The following is a 19,901-nucleotide window of genomic DNA, read 5'->3' on the forward strand; positions in this document are numbered from 1 at the left end:
TGGTGGTGGATGATGGCCTGACACGGTTTAATCACACTGTGCTGCATTCAGGTTCATTAAGGGCCCTAAATGCAGCACACTGTGTTGTTGTTGTTGTCCGCAAATCAGTGCACCAAAGTGTCCGTCCTCCTGTTGTTATCACCGGGGACACCAATGCTGCTGTGGTGGTGGTGGTGGTGGAGGTTTCCTTTGTGCTTGGGGATTTATTCACCACCACCTAAAAACTGAGTTTAAATTTGTGTGAGGTATTCAGGCACACCCAGTTTAAAGTTAAGGTCATATTAAGTCTGTTTATGTTGAATCCGCTTCATTTGTGGTGCTGTCATCCTGTAAATGTTATATCAATAAGGGTAGATTAAAATGTTAGAAACATCTCTAGACTTCCATTATCAAGTTTTATTTGCCTATAAAGTGTGAAAATGCTCAAATAAACGATCACTGTTAGAGCCCAAACTGTCTTCTTCCCCTTCCTCTATCAATGTTTTTAAGATAAGATAACATAACATAGCTGAGTTCGATGTACCCAATAAACGGAGGTACAAAAGGCTTGGAGAATATAGTGTCAACATTATATCAATGAGGGTAGATTAAACATTTCTCAGTATAACTCAAAACTACCATGAAACAGGGCTGCAGATGACTTTCATTATCGAGTAATATGCCAGTTATTTTCTCGATTACTTCTTTTTCCTGTGAAATGTGAGGATAGTAAAACAAACACTGCCTGCTAGAATTTCCCAGAGCTCAAACTGGCTTCTTCTTTATCGATGTTTAGTTTTATTATTAGATCCGATAAAATAAAATAGACTTTAGATAGACTCCCAATACACAAGAAAATATGCACACTCTCAATATTTAATGGAAAAACCTTCTCATGTCAATTCTATGGCAAAACAGTGTTTCTTTTGTGAAATTTGTGTATTTATGTGGTAACATTTTGGAATAAAACACCAACTTTAAACATGAAATGAACAGCACTAACTAGAGTTGTCACAATACCAAAATGAGTAACCATGATACTATTACCAGACAAAGTATCACAGTTCCAGGTATTCTCGCGATACTGCAGACATTTATTTTATATATATATATACATTCATTAATTTTTTTATGAACTGCAATGTATTTGTATAAGTTATAAATACTTATTAATTACATGATAAACATAATACTGGTGAAGTAAGAATTAGACTTACAGTTTGTAACAACGAGTTTGGTTTTTTGAGTAAAATTAGTGCAAGGTAGTACCGTCGTGTAGAATTTCTAGTATAGTAGGAACCGTTATGATTTGGCACCGCGGGGTACTGTGCAACTCTAGTACTAACATAATTTTGCCATAATTTTAGAAAGTTATTAGAAAGTTACCATATATAGTACAGTAACATTCTGGCAACCTCAGCTGCCAGTTTTACTGTAAACACAACAGCTACAGTGCAATACAACACACGTTGATGTTACAGTTGATACAGTTAACAAAAGAAATAGTAATTGACAGTGTAGTGAATAAGGGTGTGTATGTGTAAAGTGAAATTATAACAGTGGAACATTGATCGATTTAAGTCATGAAGGTGTTACAGAAAAGTGAGAAAGAAAAGTCATCCTCACATTCGGAAACCTGAATCCAAAGAATTTCAGGTATTTGCATGGCACTAATCGATTAAACAGATAATCTTTCTCCTCCACCTCAAACCGCAGCCTCAAAAATGACGACAAACGCCTCTCTTTCAACAAAAACATGGGCATTATAGCCTCCCAGAAGGTCAGCTTTATCGCAGGTTTGAGCTCCATATAGTCAATAAACTGGAATGTGTGTGTGTCGTTAACTAAAAGAAATAAAGCCATCCTGAAACAAATACAGAACGCTTATAGAAAAAATATTTCTGTAGAATTAGCTGTAATTAGCCATTGAGGCTCCTTGGCACCGTGGAGACACCATAACTCCCTCCAGGAATGTTACAGTGTTTTTCATCTCAGGTTAAGTCAGAGCACTGAATGAATAACACAAAGTGTACAATAACCACCTTTTTTTTCTCTCTGTGTTGCATAACCCCATCATAGGCCATAAGTAATGTTAAATTAATTCCACACAATCCAGCAACAGTCTCTGAACTTCACATAATACACAGTCATTACAATTCTGCAGAGGTCAACATGCAGTGGGTGTTTGGCACTGCACTCTGTTTTCAGCTCCCGGCAATTACCATGAGAAAGGCACAAAGCCAGAGGAGCTGTGTGTGGTAAACTATCTGGGCCCTTTTTAAAGGGAGAGAGAAAAAAATCCTTTCAGGACTGAAATGGTATTGTATTTGCATTGATAGTTGTGTCACCCCGTCAGTCAGAAGCAGAGACGGCCATTTATAATTCAAGCAAAGAAGAGAAAGAGCCTGTTTTTTTTGTTGCCCTGCAGCATTTCTTGCACCATTTCTGTAAAAAAAAAAACACCTCAAGGACAAACTCGATATAAGCTGTGGGAAAGCAGGCATGACATTTATGAGTCTGAGTGATGATTTCGTAAAATTCCCATAGCATTCTCCTGTGCAGGCTGACTCCATCAAAGAAAGAGAAAAAAAACAATAGATGACAGCACCCGCAGACCTCACTGTAGGTCTAAACTCATTTTAAATGTCTCCTGCTTCAGTTGAAACATTTGATGTTCATCAAACACAAATAAATCACTTCAGTTCAATGCAGCGTCAGATTTACAACATCGTTCCCTCATTGGTGCACAATGCCTGGGCGGTGAACTCAGTCACTATTTCCTGGTGGAGTGACTAATAATTAAAGAAAATACATTGCCATTTCTCAAACAGGAGAGGCGAGGGGAATTCTAAGAAAACAGTAACTAGGAGAGAAAGGCATTACATTAGCCTCTTCCAGTCCTCGCAGTGTTCATATGTTATCTCTATGTTGTCTCCTGGACTGAGAGTGTAAAGACTGTTTTTGAAAAGGCAATAAAAAGCTTCTTTGTTTTAAGAAAAAGTGTTGGCATGAAGTTGTTTTAGCAAAGGAATGCTAACTACGCTACCCAACCATTTAAGGGAGCTGGAAAACAAAACCGAAATCTCAGTGACCAGGCAACAAAATACCAAATAATTCCCCCAGTACCAGCTGTAGATTAAAGGCAGGATCAGGACTGTAGTGTTGGCTCAGGTTTGCACCTGTTAGAGCTCTAGTTTCTGTTAATCTCTTTTTCTATTGAGAATGATTAATTACAAGACTTCCCGTGGCCGGCATTGTCATATATCATTGCCTGTATGCTTCGTAAAACAGTAGTGACTTCAAAGATCGAAGATGAGACAGACAAATGTTTTTAAAGTGACGGAGAAAAATGTATGGCCGAGGCTTCAAGTATTGATTAGTTTAATTAGCAATTAATCTGTTTATTTTCTCGAGTATGCAGTTAATCATTTCATATGCAAAAGGTGAAAAACATTAAAGAAGCTGGAACACACACAGCGATTAATTGATTATCAAAATAGTTGCTGATTAAGTGTTGATCAACTAATTGATTCATTGTTGAAGCTCTTAGCAGTGGAAGAGTCTTTATTTGTTCTTTCATTAGCTGCAAAATGCACACAAACAACACTGCTTACATGTTTGACCATTACTAGTTTTATATTTATTGTATTTTAGCAATAAATGCCAATAATACATAATCATTCTGTTGAAAATTGGCTTATGAGGAGAAAATCCTTCAATCCTTCAAATGTCCGTCACATGCTCAAATATATGAATCCGTTTCACCTAAACTTAGGGCTGGGTGTCGTTTAAAATTTTTCGATACCAGTACCCTCAACACAATACCGATACCGAGTACTTTATTCGATATTTTTTTTCAGCTTGATTCAGTATTAATCATGTGAAAAGAAAGCAAAACGGTTGCGTAAATGTCTCGGCATCTCGTAATGATAACCAGCCAACTCCGCACGGCTTGAACCCGCTTTACCACCATACAAACTATTGGTGGACCAATCACACAGCGCGCTGAATCGAAGAACGCTTGTGGTGATTGGCTGCGAGAAAAACCATAGAAACAGTAGTTTTTTTTTTTTCTTGATCTGGGTACAAAAAGAACCGATTGCAGGTATCGTTTGACAGGCCCAGTTTCGATACTACTTGGTACCGGGTTGTTTCGGTCGATACCTGAAAAGTATCGAGTACTGATACCCAGCCCTACCTAAACTGGCCACAAATCCAGATTTACAAACCAAATATCTTGGAGTTGATGTTCAGAGTTGAATCTACAGTGACGGGAGAAATTCTGGAGTAAAATAAGAGAAACTGGGTCTCCTGGTGAGTTTTGAGATTAGTCTGAGCTGTCACAGCAAACATCTGCTCTGTCAGATTTTGTGTGTGCTGAAACCACTTTATCAGAAAAATGAGTTGGTTCACACCATTGTCTCAGCGAAGCGGATGCTGTACACATCAATCATCTGTTGTGCAGCATAAATAAAATAACGCAGAGGACTCATCTGTGTCCTTACCAAACCACAACGAGAAGCAAAAGTGACCTCTGATCTAAGGAACAAGAAAAATACTGCAAGAGCCTTACAAAGCCAAACTCTCAAGAGGTTTGGTTCTGCTAGCTGGAACATGAACAGGTAGATCAGTCATGAAATGAAATGTTCAGAATCCACTCTATTCCCTGTGCAGTATTGATTGGCTTCTTATGTGTCTATTGCGGAGGCGTATTTCTCAATAACTTTCATTTGCTTTTGCTTTACGTTAGGCCATAGATCAAGGAACAGGTCTGGATCCGCAATTTATAATATGTTTTTTACCACAGAGAAAAAAAACCCTCTGTTGGATCAGAACAAGATGATAAAGCACTATCACGAGAGAGATAGTGCTGTTGTTTTGACTATCAGCACGATAAGGCCACTGCAGGCCAGCTACTTTGTATTAGTTTATGGAAGATGGGTGCACTCTCTACAGCACAAAACAGGAAGCAGGAAACCAGGTAGTTACTTTGGTAAGAGCTGAAACAAACTCCTAAAAGTCATGCACACACACGATAGACAGCAAATTAACAGTGTCTTTAGTCTGTGTTTGATTTAGAGCTTCAACCAGAACTTTTTTAACTGAGAAAACCTTAAAACGCTTCACTAGTACTATAGTGCAGCTAACCAAAGGAGGCTAGTCGTGAACTGTCTATTATTTTAGTATATATATATATATATCTCTATAGATATATATATCTATATATATATTAATATATATCTATATCTTCTATATATATATGTATATATATATTATAAATAACACACAACACACACACACACACACACACCACACAACACACACACCACACACACACAAATCTGTGTAATTTACCATATATATATATACAAATGGTGCCTGAATACCGAACCGAAATGAAAAATCGGTTGTTAAATTTTTCACAATTTTTTTTTTTTTACTATTGCATAAATAGCTTGTAGACATGTTTTTTCAAAGAAAGTAAATGTTTATTTAATATCCTATTTAATTCAGTTAGTATAATTATTATTTCATTTATATTGTTAGAAAACCCATGTTGTTTTAATCACTGTTAATTTGTTCTTGAAAGGAATACTATTTAGTTTTATTATATTTCCGGTGAATTTGCATTTTTCCCACGTTCATGAAGGCATCATAGTCATTCTGACAGTCATTGAACGCACCACGCATGTGTGAGATGCCGTACTGTAGAGAGAAGTATATAGCTTTGCTAAAGAGCAGTGTATGATGTATTTCTTGCCTGTGTTTTTCCTATATCCTGCATCGTGGGTTTATTGGTGTGGAATGATAAAAAGAATCAGCAAACGTGGCCAGATCACCGCGCACGTTGTTTATTGCGTCAATTGCGTCAGCCACTATTCGGCCACTTCCCCGAAAGCCGAATGTGGCATTTTTTGCCATATTCGGCCGAATACTTTCGGTTGCCGATATTTGGTGCATCCCTAGAACCACCAGTTTGATCAGCATCAACTTTGTTTGTTAGAAGTATCATGACCTTACAAAACCAACAGCGAGGTCAAAAGAGTCATCTTCTAAATGTAATGCAGAAGGCATTCGTTCAATGTTAACTGTTATAGCATGTTTTACAAAGAGCCATCGGCTAACATGGTAGGCAGTGTGTTACTTACCAGAGTTACCTTCCATAGTAACCGCAGAGGTGCTCATAGCCTTGCTGCTGCCGCTGCTGCTAGGTTGAGATTCATTCCAGTCCGAAGCGTGTCAAAAACACGACAATCATTTAAAAATATTGCATGTTGTGTTTCTGCATGTTCTCAACAAGAACCGGTTCTCGATTCCCATCCCTAGTCACCACTGCAGAAACACTAAATAACTGCTAAAGTGTGATACGGTTGTTGACTGCTGTTAGTTATTAGTTTGATTAACAGAAGAATAATGTGTGTATTGATTACTTACAGTTACTAATTATCAATTAATAGTATTCAATTGCTAGTTTGCAGTAAGTGGTTGCATTTTGTGTGTTTTTTAAACTACTTTGTAGAGGTGTGTTCATTTCAAAGTTTGTCACAATCGAACATAGAAGATGACTATTAATGTATGTTAATGTTAGAACACCTGTAAAGCAGTGATACACAACTAGCAGTGCTGTTATTCTTTATACCCACACTTATGAAGCAACTCTTGTCCAATCAAAATACTTGGTTGGAACTAACTGTTGTATTAAAAAGCGTAATAATCAGGCTGCGGGTGAATGTTTCACTCGTACTTGAAGTGGGCATCGTATAGACCGACCCTGTGAATGTTCAGGATAACACACTCTGAATTCTTCTCACACACTGCTGAAGAAACTACAGTGAATATGAAACAATGTTTTCACAGGCAGGTTTTGTTTATATTTCGCACATGCCCACACGCACTCATCTCGCTTTCACACTATTTTGCTATACAGTTGTCCCTCACTCCGTGGTCTCGCTGTTTCGCAGATTTTTTTTTTGTGTAATTTTGCATGCTTTTTTTTACAGCGTACTGTACAGTATGAACGCGCATTGTGTTCGGCGTCCTGATTGGTTAAGGGAGAAGTGTTTAAATAAGAGAGAAATGTGAGAAAATGTTAATGCCTGTCTGAGAAAAGTGTATAAAAGTGTGTGGTTAGGGGTTTTACGGCCTTAAAACATGTATAATAATTGTAAAAAATAAAGCTGATTACTTTGCAGATTTCGTCTATTGCGGGTTATTTTTAGAACGTATCCCCCGCGATAAACGAGGGACAACTGTATCTCAGTTGGCGACAGTCCCGTGCAGAGAAGCTTAGCAATGCACCCGCAAAGGATGTTCTAAGTCTGCATGTAGACAAATGTTGGAGTATGAGTTGCGTAATTTTATGTATTTTAAAATTTGGTTTAACAAAGAGATGCAGTCCACATGTTTGTTAGGCCCTGAACAACACAAACACACAATGCTGTTGGTTGAGTAACACTGAATGTAAATACTTTACACACAAACACTTGTGGGTTATATGTGTGTGTGTGTGTGTGTGGGTGTGTGTGTGAGCGATGGAGATTATAAGCAGTTGGATATGAAATGAAAGTTATTCAGTGCCACACCCAATATAGACCGCTGGCATTTGGCTTAATCACCAAAGATGTGTTGTCGAGTGTGCAGCACTCTCTGTAGCATAAAAAGGCTCTTACTTAGGAGAGCTGATGATAAAGATCTCGGATCAAACATGATATTAATCTGATAAAGATGATTTCATGACTCCATTAATAGTTTAGTGTGATTAATGACCTCTCCAGATTACCAGACAGTGTCTCTCCAAACTTGATCTTTCTGTCATGACACTTTGCTCTAGCGACGTGTGTAAATACTGGAGGAAAACCTTGTGTTTGCTGATCTTTTTTCACGATAGCTTGAAGACAGTAGAGAAATGTTTCACACCAAAGAGATAAGAATGAGTGAACAGATCCCTAAGAGCACTGCTTGAAGAACATGAAGCTTTGTTTGTAGCATCAACAGTGTTTGTACGTAAGTGAGGAGTATGTTTGGCTTGTAGCCGAGTGACTTGCATCTCCGATTGGATGTTCTATGGTTCATAGCACCTTCTGTATCGGCTGTTTAGGCTGTTATGAACAGTAATTAGTCATAAATAACAAGATAGTTTGTGTATCGTCTCTATTGTGCCATAAACGAGCTGAATTTTGACTGTTTTTACTTGAGTTAGATAACTATATTGTTCATGACTTTATTATTATATTCCACTAAATGTTTTGTTGTGTTAGAGAAAGTACTGCCTTCCTCTAAACTCTAAAACAGAAACATAATTTGGATTATTATATCAGAATTGTCATCCAATGATGAAAGTAATATTCCACATATTTTACAGCCTCGAATGAACTTTCTAATAAGAGAATGGTGTTTCCATGACTCCAGCTTTCTCCTGTTCCCGCCGTGACTAGATTATAAATGTATTAAATAGTGCGTACGTAACGCAGCTATTGTGGGGGAAATAATCGTGAATCATTATTTCCGTAACTTGAGTTTTTATTGTTCCATTTCTTTTGTTAATGAATACCTCCAAGTTCAGAGTAAAGGGTTAGCATTACTAGAGAGCAGCACAGTGATAAACACCAACTCTGAAGTAAACGGGGATCTAATTTCTTGCTCAGGGTCACTTCAACGGTTTGAACCTGAATCATCCAGGAGAAGGCTGGTTTGTTATTGTGATGAGTTAAAGGAGCTAAATCGGCGTTCCTTTTTATCTGTATTTTGTAACACGATGCTTTTATATCTTATGTTCTGTAATGTTCTGTCGTCATTCTTTTATAACAGCTCAGTGTTTCTCTATATGATTATCCTCTCCTATTGAAGGAGCAATTTAGAGGGGCGAAACTGATGTCAGCATAATTATAACTTAAATAAATGGAACCATAAATCTACAATAGCTGATTTTTAAGACCATTTTGCAGCAGTGGCAACAACCCTTTTAAGTTCATATTGAAGTTTTGTGTTGTGTTTGTTGCTACCTGGCAAATTTCTAAGTTTCTGTGTCTCTACCAGCTCCTGAGAGAGATTTTAGATATCTGTTTTTAGCTCCTAAAAACTGCTTGTCAATAGCTGTGTCTGCCCGATGTTTGATGCTGAGTAAGTTGTGTACAGTTGGGAGCTTTTTCACTGAGATTGTCTCGAACCAGACAGTTAAACATTGATCTGAAACTCACTATAAAACTCCTTTTTAAAGGGAGAGTAAAGGGTTTGTCGCAGTCCCCTAGTTTAGTCACATACAAAAGGCTGACCTGAAAGTGTAAAAGTTAAAACCTAAAGTTTTAAGCTTTAACTGTACACTATGGAGAGAATATTTTACCTTGCTGTCAGACAGCATTCTTTAACCGAACTCTACAGTTTCTGTATTCCTACATATATAAATCCAACTGTGCAGCACACTGTAGTTAATTTGTACTTGAGTTACATTGGCAGAGAACACAAGCACGCACAATCTTTGAAATCCAACTTCATGTTTCTGAAGTTTTTAATGTGAACTTGCAACTTTCTGACTCAAACAGCTGTTCTTTGAGTCACCACAGTGCGTGGAAAAATCAACGTACCCAAACAGTTATGCAGTATGATAAGTCTCTGTCAGGTTTATCATTATGAGCTTTGTCATTATAACATTACTTAATGTTGCTTTAAGTTATTGTTAAAGCAGGAAACCTACCAGACTACAGGTACAACATTGTCCCAGATACATTTCTTGTAAGGATTGTAGCTGAAATGATTAGTTGATTAATTAATTTGTCAATGGAGGGAACTTTGATTGGAACTAGTTTGATAATTAAATAGTTTTTTTAGGCAAAAAGTCTCAGTTTCAGGTTAGGGTTTATGTTCTCAATTGTGAGGATTTGCTCCTTTTTCTTTTGAAGATGTAATATATATCCGTTCTGGACTGTTAGGGTCATAAAAAATAACAAAAGAAAATTCATGTGTTATCTGTCTCTTCTATAGACCCTTTTGTCAATAGATAGCCTCGTGCTCATGATTATATTAAATGTATGTAGCATGTGTGACTTACAGCCCCAATGGCAGCTGGGCTTTTTATTAAATCTGTACTAGACTTGTATGTTTGTCTTGCTTCTATTCAGACCTCACATCCATTTATCTCTTAAATACAGTAAATGGATGTGAGGTCCACTTGCACAGCTTCAGGATGCTGTGAAAGAAGTCCGCTGTATGCCCCTGTTTCCTTTGTGCTTCTGTCCTGATCTTACCTGTCTTTCTTCTCCCCCAGCAACAATGCGCTTCAGGGTGAAACATAAGAACCTCCCTTGCCCTTGAAGTGCAGAGGGAGGCTGCCCCCCACCACTACCCTTTAATAGAAATAAAAGGAATGGATGATGATGGTAGCATAGTAGAAGAGAGAAGCCATATGGAGACTGCATTGTTGCTGAAGTCCAGAACACTCGCACTCTGATTTCAATCTTAACAAAAAGGAGGATGGGGGTTGGGAGAACAGAGCGTGGTGGCTCAAAGCCTTTGGCAGTGATCACTATCTGCTGTTTTAGGTGTTTCTGGTATCTTAGTATTTGCTGATAAGATTTTAAAATCGCTGAAATAGTCTTCAGATGAGCTTAACATAGATAAGTTTTTACAATCTCTAGAACCATGACGTGGTTTGGAGAGTCATTTGTGTTTTTTCAGGAGAGTCGATAATTTTTATAGATTAAAGTGAAGAACTGGTTTAAAATTGGAACTGATTTAAATTGTATTTATTGGCCCTGGCTTTGTTATAACAAAACCACAAATGTAGTGCTTACAATATTAATATTTTAAACAGCAGGTGATAGAAAACTGACCATTTTTGACATCTCAAACAGGGACTTTAACAAGAGACGGTTCCAGGGGGATTCATGTATTAGCCCTTCTGACAAAGTCAGACTTCATCAGCTGAAAGAAAGAGGAAAAGGTGTGACTGAAGATGCCCTTTGTCTGAACGGACAGGTAGATGCTGGCTAGACAGCAAAAGGACAAGCTATGTGTCTGAACCTTGGGCAAGGACTGAGCCTTTGTACATGGGGCGGATGCTCTACCGACTGAGCTAAACGACACCCCAGAACACAGTGTTTAAGGACCAATTAGCGTCCCATGAGGAACTAATGGCATGAGCTACCGGCGTGATTTAACCCTGGGCACGTGAAGACGTGTCTGAGAAGCGACTGTTGTCTCGAAAAGAACAACGCTATAGCGGATGCTAAAGAGGTTATCAGTGATGCTTTCTAAAAACTAGACTGTATTCTTAGTTTAAAGATCAGAAACTTTTCGTTATGGAAAAGATGTTTCCACTCTTCGACTGGCTTCAGGAAGGGTTTGACTTGAGTTATATGGTTTTCCTGTGTTTTTTTGGGTTTTCTAAAACTGTTAGCATAGCATATCAAAACTGGTGTATCGGCATGTGCTTGTTAAACTTTCGTGTGTCCTTGAATACCCTCCAGCCGTGGTGAAGACTGTTTTTGCCTCGTCTCTTTTTCCTTTTTCACACACTCGAGTTTAAGCCTTTTTATACAGCATTTTCTAAGAACACTTGCTAAGGATGTTGATCACAGATTAGTAGCCAGATGAATTTAAATTAGTAGATCGAAGTCCGCACAGTGATAATGAACCAGAATCAAATATATTTTAGTCTTTTTGGTGACTCAAACATTGTACTAAGAATTAAACCCAACTTCAAGGAGAGCGAGAATCGAATCTCGCCACAGGTTCTTTTGTGTGTTTCATCAGAAATCATTATAAAAAATGAATTATTTTATTCCATCTCCCACCTGCCTGTTGTCACATGCTGAGCCTATTAAAACGTGAGGGGCCAGTGCAGCACATTAGAGAAATCTGTAATGGTCTGCTGCTGCGATTTCAACCCCAGGAGTGTTCACAGCTCGCTTCTACTTTTCTTATGGACCCTGTCAGAACATGACTGCAGCACAGTGAAGGATATACACTATTCTATCAGCAGTGTCCTCACAGCTGATGTATTAAGCTGCACCAATATGTGTGAGGCACAGGGAGAGAACATTGGTGTTGTAACAGGTTTGTTACTTAGCCAAGGACAACTGTAGCAATGATTGCTTTCTGCTACATTTAAGAATGCTTTCACGTAATCAAAGAAATCTGAACAAGATATCTGCTGAAGAGGAAAAAAAAGTTAAAGAAAGATGAGAAGTTTTCTCATAGTTTATGTTAATAAACGTTACCCTAGTGCAGGAACTGGTATGTTTTGCAGCCTAAACCCCTGAGGAATCTTTCTCAAGCTGTTGAGCAGCCTTTAAGGCTCTGAATTCCTACCGAACGTTGTCAAGTAAAACCCTCCTTCAGCAGGTTTAGGCTCCAAGTTGGAGACACCCTGCAGCCGTTCTAAACCCTCTGCTGGTGGGGGGTGAGAAGGTTTCGGATTTAAAGAAATCCTCTTTTCCTCCCTCCCTGCCTCATTTTCAGTATGCGTGTTTTGTTTCCTTTAGTTTTTGAGTTGGTACAGACTGAATGTTACATTTGAGTAAATCTTAGGTCAAACTACAAGACTGTTCAAATCTCCTCTGACAAGCTGCTGTCAGGCTAAATTACTGGTCTGTTTGCTGCCCTGTCAAGAAGATGTTCATGGATTACAATGAAGCAAAGACTGCTGTCACAGATGAATGTAAGGGATGTCACAGTACCCAATTTTGTCGTTCAAAGACATTCTCCCAGTGAACTGTATAGTTAGGAAATTGCTCTGTTGTCTCCAGCTTCATGGCATAGAGACTAAAGATTTAATTTTAGCATTGCACCCAGAAAAACTTATCCAGACATGTTGTCCTTTTTTTATACCATTATGTGAGATGTATACCAATTTATTGTAGACATAAAGAAAGTTTAAGTGACTGGAATGGAAACAGTCGCTCAAAACTTGTGAACCAAACATGTACTGGCTTGCAAATGGGCTGAGATAGTAAATGATTTGTCTCTAGTTTAAAGCTCCACTAGTGGTGCATAGAGGCTGCCCACAATAATATAGAAAAATCATGTTTTGAGTGTCCAAATTGATAATGGTTCATCCTCTGAGCATGAATGTGCTCAGTCATAGTTGTTTCACTCTTGACACGAGGAGTTAATGGGAGTTCAACCGCAGCTGGCTCACAGCACAGGTTTATGTTTCATGGTTCAATGTCACATTTCACCAGACTGATGAATTAAACATGATCCGGCCGTATTGCGTTTCTAATTATATTCCTCACATTAATAACTGTGTGTGTACATTTACTTGTGATACAAGCCAAAGTGGGAGATGAACCTTTCACCACTGTATGTGATGCTATTCTGTGCTGCTTCTGTATTAAGTGTGTGTTTATGTTTCCTTCACTGTTGCTTTGCTTGATGTGTTTTCATGATGACACACTAAATAGACTCACAAGCCTAGTCTCTAAACACTTCACTTTACTGTCTCATCATGATCATCACCTTTCCGAAGAATACTGACTTACAAAGTAGTTATTTTGTATTCACTGTCAACAGTTTTCCCCAGCATAATAAACATGTAGTAGAAAACACAATTACAGAGAGCCCACGCCTTATAGCATCACCCTGTAATGTAGAAGTCAAGGCAGTCTGCCTGTTTTATTAGATTTTGATTGTCTCTTGGGTGTAACAGGAAGGTTTGTCCAGATGGTAGCTCTCAGTCCCTGTATCAGATTGCATGACAGTCTGGGCAGTAGTTAATGATGTCTTGCTTTGACCACAAGAACAATTGATCTTTTTTTCTGTCTGTGTATGTATGTGTTTTTCTGAAACTTCTCACTGTATTTGTTCATTGAACTTTCACAGTAGGAGACAGGATCAGCACAAGTTTGTTTTTAGGCTGGATGTTGTGTTGGCTGTCGAAGAGAACATAGCGTGACGGTCTGTGTTTTTAGGATTAATCTCTGGCTCCATGGGGGGAAGCCATGAGGTCATCTCACAGCAGTGTTACCCGTCTGTGTTCCCATGCTGCACCAGTGACTGCATGAGAGTGTGTTTTTGAGGACGATGCAGACAATATGAAGTGTGTGTGTGTGCTTGGTTAGTGATGGAGAGGTTAGCCTGGCTTGTCGGGCGAAGGTTAGCATGTGAGAGGGGTCTGACCTTATTGACTGACTTTGGGTGGCCGCCATTAGCACACACACACACACACACACACACACCGTATATCATGCTGAGCAATGGGAGCATAAAGATTCTGCTGATGAGAGACAAACTGAGATGGCTCAAACTAAGCCTCATCAAGCTGTGCTCAGTGTGTGTTTGTATATTTCCGTCTCTCTGCAGATTAGACAAGTGTCTGTCAGAAGCACAAAGTCAGTTTCGAAACTTTTATATAAAAGTCACAGTGTCCAACTATTGGAAAAACACAGCATGAAAAACAGCCAATTACCACCAACACGCTAACACCAGTGTAGACTACAGGCCTAAAGTTACTACAACAACAAACATGCTGATGTTTTTTTTTTTAAGTCTTTTAACTTTTTTTGGTAACCATCGCTTGAAAAATGATCCTATTAAGCTGTGTTACATCGGTTGGTGAGAGCTCGAATAATGAAATTATGAATAATTAAAAACCATTACCTGTTGTGAAGTCAGTCACAGCGAGGCAGAAACCCTAATTCTTGTTATACTGTGCGCTCTAGTGATTTCTAACTTTGACAGCCTACGTTGTTTGAGAACTTTTATGACATCTTACACAGACCTGAATACGACTGCAATTTGTCAGATGGAATAATATTTTATGGAACCATATTCTATTATTTTCAGGTATGTATATTTTCTCGATACAGCTATGATGGCTCTCTTTATAGAGCTTTTATGCTGATAAGAAAAAAAGGTTATATATATATATATATATATATATATAAGGTATTGAGATGTGAAGGGAGACGAGAAAGACCTGTTTACTCACTTACTCGGGCATGGTAAAGAAAAAATAGGTGGAGCAGTTGACTTGTCAAAGGGGGCAAGTTGCTACCTGTCCTGTGTCTACCAGAGCTTTATCTTACAATGTGTGAGTCAAGTGTTGTTTTCAGGAATTCGATTGCTTTTCTTGAGTCTCTACAGGAGCTCAAATGTCATTTTCTACACTTTTTAAAAAAGAATTCTGTTGCATAAATGTATTTCTTTGCATTCATATGAGGTCTTTATAAGATTTGGCAGATGTGATTGGGGTGTGTGTTGCATAACTGGTGGAAATTTTGCAACCTCTGACTGATTAGTTACCACACAGCGAATGAAAGTTAGATTATGCTGTTAAGCAACCATTGTTTAATACATTCCTTAAAACCATGGAGAAATATTTTTTTTAGGATATGCATGTTTTTACAAAGACTAACCCTTTTGACCATCCCTCCAGTCACATTCCTCACCCCGCCTGTGTGTGCGATGACTTGTACGTGCTGGCCAAACAAGCATCATCACCAGTATTTGCGCCCAAGTACCAGCATGCCCCAAAAGATCTTCTCTTTTTTTCACCAAATACGGGCATGTAAGACAAAAACACTCCTGTGGTGTTCTCCCCAATATTGCCTCCTCTTCGTTTTCTTGAGGTGAGATTAAAACAACAGCCTTCATTCTTCACAATCCTCCCTTCAGCCACATAACATTAAACCACCACTGAAGTCTGTCTGTGCCCCTCTTCCTCCCTTTATTCTGTCTCATGGCGTTGAAAATGCTAATTTTAATGGTGTTTTTTAAAATATATATAAAATAGCTCTTTAGGAAAATCACTACCTTTTTAAATTTACTGTAGCATTTCTGCATTAGTGACCTAAATAGTTCCTTACAAGCTGATTGGAAATCATTTCATAGCCCTGCGGCTCTCTGTCTGTCTGCCCTGTATATTTTTTTCCCCCTTTTATCTCCACATCATCAGACCAGCTGGAGTAATACCAACCATATCAGCCAAAGCCCATAACCCTGCTTGTTTTTAATTCCCCTGCTTGGGGACATTGTTATTTCAATGATAGCTATTAAAATGTGTCAGCTGAGCTGCTGATATTTTACAAAAAAAGGGGGTATTTTAGCCTCATACAAAAGCTACAAAGCCAGTGCCTTGATAATCATCCCGCAAATATTTTGTCTAAATTGTTTTAAAATTGATTTCTTTCTTTTAAAAGCCAAACAAACACCACACATTTCTGGCTTCAGCACATATGAATAAGATTTATTTGTATTTTTTTTACTAGATTTAGACAAAGCATTCAAGACAAAGCATTCAGGAATAGCTTGAGCAAATCGATATAGTTGTGCTCAGGCACAGCTGTTCTTATGTTAGTATGTTAACAGTGACAATGTTAACATGCTGAAGTCGTAATTTATGCAAAATGTTCCATGTTCACCATCTTAGTTAAGTGTGTTACCATGTAGATAAACTGTTAAACACAGAGATGAGGTGCAAAGCTGAGTCTAGGCATCAAAGTTTACAAAGACAAAATGACCTGGTATTAGGGCTGCACGATATGGCCAATAACCAATATCTCGATATTTTTAAGCTATATCGCGATACACGATATATATCTCGATATTTTTATTTCTCCTGTAAATCACTATGAATGTTAAATTCAACCCTTTGATGCAAAAAATAACATCAGTATGATGATTCAAGTAGACCCTTCTATTTGATTAGTAACAGCTGCGCCTCATTTTAGCTGCGTTCTCTGCCCTGCACACCGGGCGGGTCTTGGCAGCGTAGCGAGCCGGCCGTATTCACGCGAGAATCCTGGACGTACACGAGACCCCGCGATAAACTGATGGATTTTTCTGGGTGGGCGGGGCAGTGTGCTGCGTGCTGTGAGGAGCACCAGGAGTGACACAGGCAAAACTCCGGAGAATTAAATGCCGACGGCTTAAAACATGAAACAAAGAAACTAAATTTCACTATCACAAGGGCGTGTTACCAAGTTAGCTTCCTGCCATGAAACAAAGTATTGAACCATGACAATTCAACCTGATGATCCAGCACCATGAATATCTAAAATTTAAGGGCAACTCATCCAATAGTTGTTGAGATAAGGAACAAACACATTGGGGTGCTAGAGGAAAGATCAGTGAGCACCAAAGTCATTAGGGTTCATCGTCTGGGAACCATGACCAAATTTTGTGCCAGGTCATCAGACTGACATTCCTGGATTCATGCTAAAAAAAAAGGAAAGGCTGAATTACAGTTTAACTGAAAGTTTTAATTTCTTTTTTTCAGTGGCATCTCATCTGCGATTTCTTTATCAGTGTCTATAAATAGCTCACATTTCCATTACATAAGAGAGAGATTACAGGTTTGCTTCATTCAGATGGATAATTGTTAATGTTCTATAATTGGAAGCTCATCTTCCTGCCATGAAATACACGAGTTTCTTCTGCACATTGTAATTTCGTGTCGTCTCAGTGATTTCCACCTTATCATTTTTATCTGTCTTCTGACGTCTGACTGTTCTGACCTTTTTAAAACATACAGTGCACCATGTTTTTAGAATAATTACACAGCATTCCCCTTGAAGCCCACTTTGAAGATATGCAGGTTTTCTCTCACTGAGATAAAACTATTCATTCACAGTTTTTCTTTAAGCTTTAAAGGTCTGAAAAGCACATTAGCCCTCCTGCTTTCAGATAACAACTGATAATGTTAGTTCTAGACCTGTCTTTCAGAAATCATTATGTACTTTCTGGTTTTCATGGTCCTGTTGAGACTGTCTTTACCGGTGAGTTGGCAGGGGCAAAGTTCAGAGTTTAGTGTCTTTACCGGTGAGTTGGCAGGGGCAAAGTTCAGAGTTTAGCAAGCTGGAGAGCTGATTTCTTGTCCTGGCAGATGATGTTGGAAGTAGAAAAATATAGCAAGAAACAGCTTTGCCCTCTAGGTCATAAGTCATCTATAATGGTCTTACACAGCAGCTGGACAGACTAGTCACCAATTTTGGATCTTTGGGCAACACAAGTGGGTCACAAAGAAATTCCCAGTCACCCTTCATCCTTTTCAGCAGGCCTAGTGTTGTAAAACAGCCTATGTAATCACTTTATCTTTTTTTTTTTACAACTGACACTACTGAAGGCTGTTCAGTGCCTATATATTTCTTGGATCTTTCACTGATTGGTGCTTTGAACAAACTAGATTACTGTTATGTGACACTCGTGATGATTTAGTGGTGTCATAGTACAGAAGCTGCATTCTTGTGCAATCATTAACTCTGTGTTCTACATTCGTACTTCTATTAGAGATTAGGTTTTATTGAGTTGTGCCCTGGGCACAATCATCCTAGGTGTTTGGCCACAATCAGTTTTCATCTAAATAAGAGGGTCTGAAAAGTCTTTAAACCTAGTGAGTTGGCCAAGTTGGCAACACTGGTCTCTCTCTGTGATTTGATTTTGTGTGTAAGCGTGGGTGTGACAAAGCATTTACTAAGAATTCAATTTGTAATTATAAATGTCTTAACTGTCCAAGAATTGTCACAGATGCCATGTCTTTGTGTCCCAAATGTCGTTTTTAGCATTAACTTTGAGCATTGGCACGCCAGGCTTCTTCGGAAACACACTGTCAGTCAGATGTCTAACATATTATTAAAGACAACAAGAAGGAGGAGGCCAGTAGAAAATGACACACCTGCTGTGAAATGGCAACATGCAGGCAATCTGAAAGTTTTTGCTGTAGACTTTTCCACAGCTTCCACTACAGTGAGCCTCAGAACAATGAGGGCACGACTCCAGCAAGTATTTACACAATAATTGTTTGTGACAGGGTGCACAAACCTGAAAAAAGTACTGGACACAGTTTAGTACAGGGACCATGCTGACCCCTTTAATGTTTAGCTTCAAACTCACAGGGTGGCAGATAGTAGAATGACCACTAAACTACTGACAATGCAAAGGAAATGAACATTGGTCATCTGCGTCCCAGGACACAAGTAGACTTTGGTGAACTGGACTTGTTTCTGTTCACCACAAGAGGGCATGTCTGTCTGTCTGTCCTCCTGCATCCAGTCCACACTCTGCCCAGCAAGAGTGGTCCTGTGTTTAGCAGCTATCCAGATATGCAGCGAGTGCCTCATGTACATACCAAAAACAGAGCGCCTCTCTCTCCTGGACACCTGGCCTGAACCATCAGCGGGGGTTCGGCCCGATCCAAGAGGGACTTTCACTCTGAAGCTTCAGCCTATCTTTCCCAGAATGACAGACTGATTGCAAGCATGTTTGTATTTTGTCATTTTCTCACCTCTCTACTTTGACACATTTTGTTCTCTTCACAAATTCTCCCCCTCTCTCTCTCCTCCCCCCTTTATGGCTCTTCCCTGAAGGGGTTTCATTTACACTCTACATGCCCAGACAGTTGCACAGTTTGCCACTAGATGTACAGGTCTATGGTCACAGATTAGAGGAGGGGGGTGGGCAAGGTGAGGTGTATTGGGCATGGGTGTGAGTTTAAAACTATTACTGCAAACAGAAGCTCTAGAAAAAACCCTTACTGATTGTGAGAAGGTGGCAGCAAGATGGAGGGAGTTGTGTGTATTTATCAACATCAGAAAACATTTTCCTCAACAGAGAGAGAGTCTGTTTAAATTAATGATAGCTTCAAACTAGTTCTCAACGGTTATTTTAGAAAAATAAACTCATACAGGCAATCAATAACTAGGGTTGCAAAGTTTGAAACTTTCCATGGGAATTAACTGGAATTTACAAAATTGAAGGTTGGCTTTAACCAGGGCACCTAAATATAGTTGGGGAAATATATTTTAGCATAATCTTGGCTAAAACAACCAGATTTCATGAAAGTACACTTGAATATCTGCTACTCCTCAACCACCTGGACACTTTTGAGCCCAGAGCTCAAGACTATACGTTTGAGCCTGTGGACTATATGAAGTGTTGATGATGTTATGGGGTAAATGTATTTGATTTATGGTATTAATGTTTAACTC

General features: G+C 38.8%; 1 protein-coding gene across 1 annotated transcript in view; it reads left to right on the forward strand.

Annotated features, from left to right (window-relative positions):
• uacab (uveal autoantigen with coiled-coil domains and ankyrin repeats b) overlaps positions 1-19,901 on the forward strand; it is a 43,515-nt gene that overhangs the window by 482 nt on the left and 23,132 nt on the right. The window lies entirely within an intron of this gene.

The sequence above is a fragment of the Larimichthys crocea genome, chromosome VIII (genome assembly GCF_000972845.2).
Source record: "Larimichthys crocea isolate SSNF chromosome VIII, L_crocea_2.0, whole genome shotgun sequence".
NCBI lineage: Eukaryota > Metazoa > Chordata > Actinopteri > Sciaenidae > Larimichthys > Larimichthys crocea.